This window comes from Rhipicephalus microplus, unplaced genomic scaffold, assembly GCF_043290135.1.
Source record: "Rhipicephalus microplus isolate Deutch F79 unplaced genomic scaffold, USDA_Rmic scaffold_99, whole genome shotgun sequence".
NCBI lineage: Eukaryota > Metazoa > Arthropoda > Arachnida > Ixodida > Ixodidae > Rhipicephalus > Rhipicephalus microplus.
In genome coordinates, this window is record NW_027464671.1 from 205,001 (window position 1) to 214,659 (window position 9,659).

A 9,659-nucleotide genomic window follows, 5' to 3' on the forward strand; every position below is an offset into this window, starting at 1 on the left:
CAAAACGCCTGGCAACGTCGACGCTCCCCTAACCGCGATCTCGCACCGTGTTTCGTGTGGCGAATTCAAAAGCCGGCCGGCGCTGCTGCAACCATTACGGTCGGTACGCATACGCCGCGGAGGGCGGGACGGTCATCGGAGCGTGCGGTTCCTCCATCGAGTACTGCGCACCTCGGCCGTCGCATCGCCGTGCCATGACCGGCCGCGCGTCAACGCGAACCGGTGCCAGCGAGATCCCTCGCCTGCAAGAACCGACCGGCAGCCTCCGTCACCCGAGGACGCGGAGGCGCTTGCCGCGGACGGCGGGACGGTATGCACTGGTGCACAGCGGACCCGTCACATCGCCAGTTCCTTGACCGACCGCCGACGCTTGTGCCGTTCCTCTCGTACTTGGCAGTCGCCGCGCGATTGTCGGGTCTCGTTCTTGCACGCTCGAACGGTCGGGAGGGCACTCGGCTGGCGTTTCGGGAACGCGCAGCCTCGCCTTCTACCGACGTAACCACGACTCGCCGTTCGCGCTCCGCCGCTCCTGTTTACAGTACTAGGCGGTCCCGCAGCGGTCGGGTCGCGCATTTCGAGCGCTTCGAGCCACGGTGCAGTGGCGGGTCGAAAGCCGACCTATGAGTGCGTTGCGCCGTTTGTACCCGCGTCCGCCACCTGGCCGACCGTCCAAGGTCGCGGTGTTGGCGTCCGCTGGGCGCAACAATTTGTCACGGGGTGCCGCTCCACATTCAGGCAGCCCCGTGGGGAAAAGCCGACCCCGCGTCCAAACGGGGTCAGCGGCAGAAAGTGTCGGGCGCAGACGCAGCCGAGGCGCTCACCCTTCACAATCCGTTAATGATCCTTCCGCAGGTTCACCTACGGAAACCTTGTTACGACTTTTACTTCCTCTAAATGATCAAGTTTGGTCATCTTTCCAACAGACCGGCGCAACCGAAAGGCCGCGCCGGACATCGGTCCGAAGACCTCACTAAATCATTCAATCGGTAGTAGCGACGGGCGGTGTGTACAAAGGGCAGGGACGTAATCAACGCGAGCTTATGACTCGCGCTTACTGGGAATTCCTCGTTCAAGGGGAACAATTGCAAGCCCCTATCCCAATCACGAAAGAAGTTCCACGGGTTACCCAGTCTTTTCAGACAGGGATAAAGACACGCTGCTTCCTTCAGTGTAGCGCGCGTGCGGCCCCGGACATCTAAGGGCATCACAGACCTGTTATTGCTCTGTTTCGTGCGGCTAGGAGCCGCTTGTCCCTCTAAGAAGGTTGTAAGGTGCTGGGAACCCCGCACCTATTTAATAGGCTAGAGTCTCGTTCGTTATCGGAATTAACCAGACAAATCGCTCCACCAACTAAGAACGGCCATGCACCACCATCCACCGAATCAAGAAAGAGCTCTCAATCTGTCAATCCTCCCAGTGTCCGGGCCGGGTAAGTTTTCCCGTGTTGAGTCAAATTAAGCCGCAGGCTCCACTCCTGGTGGTGCCCTTCCGTCAATTCCTTTAAGTTTCAGCTTTGCAACCATACTTCCCCCGGAACCCAAATACTTTGGTTTCCCGGAAGCTGCCCGCCGAGTCATTTGAGTAACTCAGGCGGATCGCTGGTTGGCATCGTTTATGGTCAGAACTAGGGCGGTATCTGATCGCCTTCGAACCTCTGACTTTCGTTCTTGATCAATGAAAACATTCTTGGCAAATGCTTTCGCAGTAGTTCGTCTTGCGACGGTCCAAGAATTTCACCTCTAGCGCCGCAATACGAATGCCCCCGTCCGTCCCTCTTAATCATTACCTCGTATTCCAAAAACCAACAGAACAGAAACGAGGTCTTGTTCTATTATTCCATGCAAGTTTATTCAGGCGACTCGCCTGCGTTGAGCACTCTAATTTTTTCAAAGTAAAAGCACCGGCCATCTCGAGGCACACAATGAAGTGCACCAAGAAAGAACCGGCATGATGTTCAGTCCGAGCCGTCGCATCGGGTAGATGCACTACTCGTCTGGAACTGAGATCCAACTACGAGCTTTTTAACCGCAGCAGCTTTAGTATACGCTATTGGAGCTGGAATTACCGCGGCTGCTGGCACCAGACTTGCCCTCCAATTGATCCTCGTTAAAGGATTTAGAGTGTACTCATTTCAATTACGGGGCCTCAAAAGAGTCCCGTATTGTTATTTTTCGTCACTACCTCCCCGTGCCGGGAGTGGGTAATTTGCGCGCCTGCTGCCTTCCTTGGATGTGGTAGCCGTTTCTCAGGCTCCCTCTCCGGAATCGAACCCTGATTCTCCGTTACCCGTAACAACCATGGTAAGCAAGTAACCTACCATCGAAAGTTGATAAGGCAGACACTTGAAAGAAACGTCGCCGGCTCGTGGCCATGCGATCAGCACAAAGTTATCCAGAGTCACCACACAATACGGGCCGAAACCCGATCGATCTTGGTCTAATAAAAGCACCCGTTACCCAAAGGGCTCCAGGCTCACTGCATGTATTAGCTCTAGAATTGCCACAGTTATCCAAGTAGGAAGAAACGATCTAAGGAACCATAACTGATTTAATGAGCCATTCGCGGTTTCGCCTTATTTCGGCATGTACTTAGACATGCATGGCTTAATCTTTGAGACAAGCATATGATTACTGGCAGGATCAACCAGGTAATCGTTCGACTGCGCGTCCGTCCTCGCCTTCGGCGGGCCGGACGCAGTCTGTGTGCGGCGGAGGCCACCTTCAGGCGCCCCAACACGCTTATTTTGCACTCCGAGATGACGGCGTTCGAGCTCGCTACGGCACAACCTTCCCGAAAGACGAGTGGGAGCCGTGCGGCAAGAAGCACGTTCATGCTCGCTCTTTTTCGTTGCATCGACTCGGTCGCGCCGTGCGGGTTGCCCAAGCCCGCTGCACTGTCGGTGGACCGGCCGGAACTAGCAACGGAGCCGAGACCGCAAAGCCGCCAGACGACGGGTCACGCCCGCGTCTTCGGCGCTTTCGCATCTGAATCGCCCGAGGACGACACGGAACACACCTCGATATCGTGGTAAAACGGCACCGTCCGACAACCAGCCCCTAACGCATCAAGCGGATGAGGCTGCAGACGACTGCCGTGGATTCCCCTGGAGCAGACCCGAGGACACGCTTGACGAGGCCGAAGCCCGCCGCATATCAGACACCCGGTCGCTTTCGCGTACGCCGCTCACGAGAACCCCCACATAATAGCAGCGATAAGTACCCAGACCTCCTTGGGCACTAATACGAGCGTACTCGAGAAAATTTCACCGCGGGTGTGCCCCGAAACGTGTGGCACGTTGAGCGTGCCACAAGTCTACGTCGCTCTCAAACCCGCCGAGGTCGTAGAATTTGCGACCCTACTCACGAAATTGCCACCGAGGATACGGCCGCAAACGTACCGCACCTTGGGTAGGCCACGAGTTTGTGCAACACTACGCTGACGGCACAGCACCGAGGTCGTGCGCGCACGCACGGGAAAATTCCGCCGCGGTTTCTGCCGAAAACGTGAGGCACCACGACTCTCCGCAAGTTCGCGTCGACTGCGAAAGACCGAAGTCGTGAACGACGTGTCCGCTACTCGCCGCCGACACGCTGGACACCAAACGTACAACGAATCGACGGCGTCGTAGAGGCCCACGACGCGGTTTTCCTTAACGACGTCTCGGCGTGGCACCGACAGGTTAGAACGGCCGACCAACGTTCCCTGTCCGCCGTTCGGCTCAGTCGAAGGGCTCGGCGACTTCGGCAACGCTGCGAAGCCGCACGGTGACGCACGCCATGTCCCCATTTTTTTTTTCTTTCTGCGTCTGCCGGGGTGCCCCTATAATAGCAGCGATAAGCACCCAGACCGCCGTGGGTCGCTCGCCCCGGCTGACGTGGTTTTTCGTACTCCTGCGGCGGTCGCCGTCAAGCACGTCCAAATACGCTACTTTCGTGGGCGCATTCACGCTCTTTCGCTTCGCCGGAGTGCCAGCACTCACTCTGCCAAAAACGGCGAACATCCGAGCGGCGGTTCCCACTTTTGCGTCGGCGTCGCAAACCCCGCCCCGGCAGACGAGGTTTGCCGTACTCGTGCGACGGTGGCCGGCGGGCACGTCGAAAGACGCCGATATCGTGCGCGAATTGGCGCACCTTGGCTTCACCGGAGTGCCGCCACTGACTCCTCCAAAAACGGCGAAGATCCGAGCGGCGCTTCCCACTTTCGCATCGGCGTCCCGAACTCCGCCCCGGCTGACGCGGTTTACCGTACTCGTGCGACGGTCGCCGGCGAGCACGTGGAAAGACGCCGATATCGTGCCCGAATCGGCTCCGTTCGGCTTCGCCGGAGTGCCAGCACTGGCTCGGCGAAAGACGACGAACATCCGAGCGACGGTTCTCACTATTGCGTACGCGTCGCAAACCCCGCCCCGGCAGACGCACTTTGCCGTACTCGTGCGACGGTCGCCGGCGAGCACGTAGAAAGACGCCGATATCGTGCCGGAATCGGCCCCGTTTGGCTTCGCCGGAGTGCCAGCACTCACTCGGCCACAAACGGCGAACATCCGAGCGGCGGTTCCCACTTAGCCGTCGGCGTCCCGAACTCCGCCCCGGCAGACGCGGTTGCCGAGCTCGTGCGACTAGCGACCGCGAAGCCGTCTCGCGACGCCGCTTTCGTGCGCGGCTCCCACTGCGACCTGGGTCACCCGAGGTCGACGAGCAAAAAAGAATGTCGAAAAAAAAATTTTTTTTTTTTTGCGTCTGCCGGGGTGCCCCTATAATAGCAGCGATAAGCACCCAGACCGCCATGGGTCGCTCGCCCCGGCTGACGTGGTTTTTCGTTTTCCTGCGGTGGTCGTCGTCAAGCACGTCCAAACACGCCACTTTCGTGGGCGCATTCGCGCTCTTTCGCTTCGCCGGAGTGCCAGCACTCACTCTGCCAAAAACGGCGAACATCCTAGTGGCGGTTCCCACTTTTGCGTCGGCGTCGCCAACCCCGCCCCGGCATACGCGGTTTGCCGTACTCGTGCGGCGGTGGCCGGCGGGCACGTCGAAAGACACCGATATCGTGCGCGAGTCGATGCTTCTTGGTCTCGCAGGAGGGCCGCCACTCACTCCTGCAAAAACGGCGAAGATCCGAGCGGCGCTTCCCACTTTTTCGTCGGCGTCGCAAACCTCGCCCCGGCAGACGCGCTTTGCCGTACTCGTGCGACGGTCGCCGGCGAGCACGTCGAAATACGCCGATATCGTGCCCGAATCGGCCCCGTTTCGCTTCGCCGGAGTGCCAGCACTCGCTCGGCCAAAGACGACGAACATCCGAGCGACGGTTCCCACTATTGCGTACGCGTCGCAAACCCCGCCCCGGCAGACGCGGTTTGCCGTACTCGTGCGGCGGTGGCCGGCGGGCACGTCGAAAGACGCCGATATCGTGCACGAATTGGCGCTCCTTGGCTTCACCGGAGTGCCAGCACTCACTCGGCCAAAAACGGCGAACATCCGAGCAGCGGTACCCACTTAGCCGTCGGCATCCCGAACTCCGCGCCGGCTGACGCGGTTGCCGAGCTCGTGCGACTAGCGACCGCGAACGCGTCTCGCGACGCCGCTTTCGTGCGCGGCTCCCATTGCGACCTGGGTTACCCGAGCTCGACCAGCAAAAAAGAAGGTCGAAAAAAAATTTTTTTTTTTTCTGCGTCTGCCGGGGTGCCCCTATAATAGCAGCGATAAGCACCCAGACCGCCGTGGGTCGCTCGCCCCGGCTGACGTGGTTTTTCGTACTCCTGCAGCGGTCGCCGTCAAGCACGTCCAAATACGCCACTTTCGTGGGCGCATTCGCGCTCTTTCGCGTCGCCGGAGTGCCAGCACTCACTCTGCCAAAAACGGCCAACATCCGAGCGGCGGTTCCCACTTTTGCGTCGGCGTCGTAAACCCCGCCCCGGCAGACGCGGTTTGCCCTACTCGTGCGACGGTCGCCGGCGAGCGCGTCGAAAGACGCCGATATCGTGCGCTAATTGGCGCTCCTTGGCTTCTCCGGAGTGCCGCCACTCACTCCTCCAAAAACGGCGAAGATCCGAGCGGCGTTCTCCACTTTCGCATCGGCGTCCCGAACTCCGCCCGGGCTGACGCGGTTTACCGTACTCGTGCGACGGTCGCCGGCGGGCACGTCGAAAGACGCCGATATCGTGCCGTAATCGGCCCCGTTTGGCTTCGCCCGAGTGCCAGCACTCACTCGGCCAAAAACGGCGAACATCCGAGCAGCGTTTCCCACTTTCGCATCGGCGTCCCGAAGCCCGCCCCGGCAGACGCGGTTTGCCCTACTCGAGCGACGGTCGCCGGCGATCACGTCGAAAGGCGCCGAATTCGTGCACGAATCGATGCTTCTTGGTCTCGCAGGAGGGCCGCCACTCACTCCTGCAAAAACGGCGAAGATCCGAGTTGCGCTTCCCACTTTTTCGTCGGCGTCCCGAACTACGCCCCGGCTGACGCGGTTTACCGTACTCGTGCGACGGTCGCCGGCGGTCACTTCAAAATACGCCGATTTCGTGGGCGCATTCACGCTGTTTCGCTTCCCCGGAGTGCCAACACTCACTCTGCCGAAAGCGGCGATCATCCGAGCGGCGGTTCCCACTTTTGCGTCGGCTTCGCAAACGGCGCCCCGGCAGACGCGCTCGTGCGACGTACTCGTGCGACGGTCGCCGGCGAGCACGTCGAAAGACGCCGATATCGTGCTCGAATCGACCCCGTTTCGCTTCGCCGGAGTGCTGCCAGTCACGGCGCAGAAAACGGCGAACAAGTGTTTTTTTTTTTTTCCTAGAATTTGTGTTATAGAAGGCACATTTGATATCGGACGATAATTTTCAACTTTATCACGCGCACCGATTTTCGTGTAGAGGTTTGCAAATTTATGGGAATTTCTCCACTTGGAATAATGCGATTTAGTAGTACTACGAGAACTTCATGGATGTACTCAAGGGTACGGGGCAAGTCAGTTACGTCAACACCTGCAGATTATTTACACTTCAAACTGAAAATTGTTGGTTGTGAGTCCTCGTGTGATATTAAAGGCCGATTCGCTAACACATAGAACAAAGAAAGAAAGGAAGAAAAAACGCCCGCGCTCGCTCAAGAAACCTGGGTTCGCAACAAGTGGCAACAACAAGCAACCGAGCGAGTGCGCCAAAACCCGTGGCGGCCGAACAAACGCGAAGTCCCAACCGCGTCAGCCGGGGCGGCACGGGACAGGAAAAATCACTTCAGCCGGGGCGGCGGGGCACCGAATAAACCTCGTCACCTCGTCGCAGGATAAAAGAGGAAACAAAAAGTCTAAACAGCGTCTGCTGGAGCGAATGCGTAATAAAACAACAACAACAACAAAAAAAAAACACCCGCGCTCAAGAAGTCTGCAATCACCACAAAAGGCGACTGTGACCGAGCAGCGTCAGCCGGGGCCGTGCGGAAACGGAAAAACCGCGACTACCGGGGCGTCGAGGCACCGAAAAATCCACTTCAGCCGCGGCGAAAAAAAAAACAAAAAGAAAGACGGAGGGGGGGGGGGGGAACCACGTCTGCCGGGGCGAAGGAAAAAAAAAAACGCGTCTGCCGGGGCGAGCCCGGGTGCGGCACCACCGGGAAAACTGTGGCAAACAGACATGGCGATCGAGTGAGTGGGCCGCCAGCCAGGCTCAGCCAAAAAGTGCAAAGTCCGAACTGCGTCAGCCGGGGCGGCAAAAACCGCGTCAGCCGGGGCGGCGCAAAAAACCGCGTCTGCCGGGGCGGCACGAAACCGCGTCAGCCGGGGCGGCGCGAAAACTGCGTCAGCCGGGGCGAAAGAAAAAAAAAAAACGCGTCTGCCGGGGCAAGCCCGGGTGCGGCACCACCGGGAAAACTGTGGCAAACAGACATGGCGATCGAGTGAGTGGGCCGCCAGCCAGGCACAGCCGAAAAGTGCAAAGTCCGAACCGTGTCAGCCGGGGCGGCAAAAACCGCGTCAGCCGGGGCGGCGCGAAAACCGCGTCTGCCGGGGCGGCGCGAAAACTGCGTCAGCCGGGGCGAGCCCGGGTGCGGCACCACCGGGAAAACTGTGGCTAACAGACATGGCGATCGAGTGAGTGGGCCACCAGCCAGGCTCAGCCGAAAAGTGCTAAGTCCGAACTGCGTCAGCCGGGGCGGCAAAAACCGCGTCAGCCGGGGCGGCAAAAACCGCGTCAGCCGGGGCGGCGCAAAAACCGCGTCTGCCGGGGCGGCACGAAACCGCGTCAGCCGGGGCGGCGCGAAAACTGCGTCAGCCGGGGCGAGCCCGGGTGCGGCACCACCGGGAAAACTGTGGCAAACAGACATGGCGATCGAGTGAGTGGGCCGCCAGCCAGGCTCAGCCAAAAAGTGCCAAGTCCGAACTGCGTCAGCCGGGGCGGCAAAAAACCGCGTCAGCCGGGGCGGCGCAAAAAACCGCGTCTGCCGGGGCGGCGCGAAAACCGCGTCTGCCGGGGCGGCGCGAAAACTGCGTCAGCCGGGGCGAAAGAAAAAAAAAACGCGTCTGCCGGGGCGAGCCCGGGTGCGGCACCACCGGGAAAACTGTGGCAAACAGACATGGCGATCGAGTGAGTGGGCCGCCAGCCAGGCACAGCCGAAAAGTGCCAAGTCCGAACTGCGTCTGCCGGGGCGGCACGAAACCGCGTCAGCCGGGGCGGCGCGAAAACTGCGTCAGCCGGGGCGAAAGAAAAAAAAAACGCGTCTGCCGGGGCGAGCCCGGGTGCGGCACCACCGGGAAAACTGTGGCAAACAGACATGGCGATCGAGTGAGTGGGCCGCCAGCCAGGCTCAGCCAAAAAGTGCAAAGTCCGAACTGCGTCAGCCGGGGCGGCAAAAACCGCGTCAGCCGGGGCGGCGCAAAAAACCGCGTCTGCCGGGGCGGCACGAAACCGCGTCAGCCGGGGCGGCGCGAAAACTGCGTCAGCCGGGGCGAAAGAAAAAAAAAAAAACGCGTCTGCCGGGGCAAGCCCGGGTGCGGCACCACCGGGAAAACTGTGGCAAACAGACATGGCGATCGAGTGAGTGGGCCGCCAGCCAGGCACAGCCGAAAAGTGCAAAGTCCGAACCGTGTCAGCCGGGGCGACGCAAAAACCGCGTCAGCCGGGGCGGCGCGAAAACCGCGTCAGCCGGGGCGGCACGAAACCGCGTCAGCCGGGGCGGCGCGAAAACTGCGTCAGCCGGGGCGGCGCGAAAACCTCGTCAGCCGGGGCGAGCGAAAAGGGGGGGGGGGAACCACGTCTGCCGGGGCGAAAGAAAAAAAAAACGCGTCTGCCGGGGCGAGCCCGGGTGCGGCACCACCGGGAAGACTGTGGCAAACAGACATGGCGATCGAGTGAGTGGGCCGCCAGCCAGGCTCAGCCCAAAAAGTGCTAAGTCCGAACTGCGTCAGCCGGGGCGGCAAAAACCGCGTCAGCCGGGGCGGCGCGAAAACCGCGTCTGCCGGGGCGGCGCGAAAACTGCGTCAGCCGGGGCGAGCCCGGGTGCGGCACCACCGGGAAAACTGTGGCTAACAGACATGGCGATCGAGTGAGTGGGCCACCAGCCAGGCTCAGCCAAAAAGTGCTAAGTCCGAACTGCGTCAGCCGGGGCGGCAAAAACCGCGTCAGCCGGGGCGGCAAAAACCGCGTCAGCCGGGGCGGCGCAAAAACCGCGTCTGCC

General features: G+C 60.5%; 1 non-coding gene across 1 annotated transcript; it reads right to left on the reverse strand.

Annotated features, from left to right (window-relative positions):
* Nucleotides 1–835: 835 nt before the first annotated feature.
* On the reverse strand, nucleotides 836–2,650 carry LOC142790430 (small subunit ribosomal RNA). Its single transcript, XR_012889520.1, has one exon. It is a non-coding gene; the product is annotated as a small subunit ribosomal RNA (ribosomal RNA).
* Between the last annotated feature and the right edge of the window lie 7,009 nt (nucleotides 2,651–9,659).